The sequence below is a fragment of the Pholcus phalangioides genome, unplaced genomic scaffold (assembly GCF_987345545.1).
Source record: "Pholcus phalangioides strain wild (caught in Gottingen) unplaced genomic scaffold, Ppha-v1.0 ptg000001l_1, whole genome shotgun sequence".
NCBI classification, from domain to species: domain Eukaryota; kingdom Metazoa; phylum Arthropoda; class Arachnida; order Araneae; family Pholcidae; genus Pholcus; species Pholcus phalangioides.
The window spans coordinates 1,058,834-1,059,772 of record NW_028301594.1 but is presented as its reverse complement, the minus strand read 5'-3'; positions in this window follow the sequence as shown (position 1 = coordinate 1,059,772).

The window sequence follows — 939 nt, the reverse complement described above, 5'->3', positions numbered from 1 at the left end:
ACCTTTTCCACCTTTGTATTCTCTGAATGTCCTTTTTTTTCCCAAGATAAAAATTATGCATGAACCCGATAGGGTGCGACGAACCCTGCTTTTTACGAGCAAAGGGAGGAATTACATGATGCAAAAACAGGAGTTTTATTCTGAATTCTTCTTACTGACTTGCCACCAACTTGATACCAACCGGTCCTGTGTATTCCTTTTCTTTGTGTTCATTGCCAAAAAACTATTCTCAGTGGTACAGTTCAAACAGTTCAAGAATCATTCAAAGCATCGCGCTAATTGCTGAACCGATTGTGAATGATGTATTGCATCACTCTCTAATGCATACACACCTTCAGCCAGTTCTCTTCTCGAGCTAACACACACAGCTGGGAGTTGGCTAAACTAATTCTGGTCTGGTAAATCCTTGCTCAGCTGTATATTGCTCATTAAAATTTGCGCTTATTATAGGTCGAGACAAAACGATCAAAATGAAATAAGAAAAAAATTGAATAAATGCACGCATAGAATTTGTATAAAAAAACAGCAAAAAATTTTATTAGTTCGCATCAACTATGCAAAAAACACTCAATACAAAATAAGAGCAAATCTCACTTTCTTAATTTCTGTTAATACCCTCTCATAATATTGCATTGTTTGACAACCCTTATTAATAAGATAATTTCGTAATTATCACAAAAAACACAAATTTATTAGCACACTAAAATACATAATTACTGCTGTTCATGTTGGTTTTCAATCAGTAGTTGGTATTTGGAGGTCATAACTAAAACTTAACAAATAAACACTTTTATTACAACCTTGAGAGAAACAAACTTTATAAATTAATTTTTCCGTGTTATGTTCGAAAAATAGTAATGATGGAATGATTAATACAAATTCTCCATATTAACTGAAAGGGAATACAAAAGTGTTGATTGATTGCATCAGCAGTGGCTT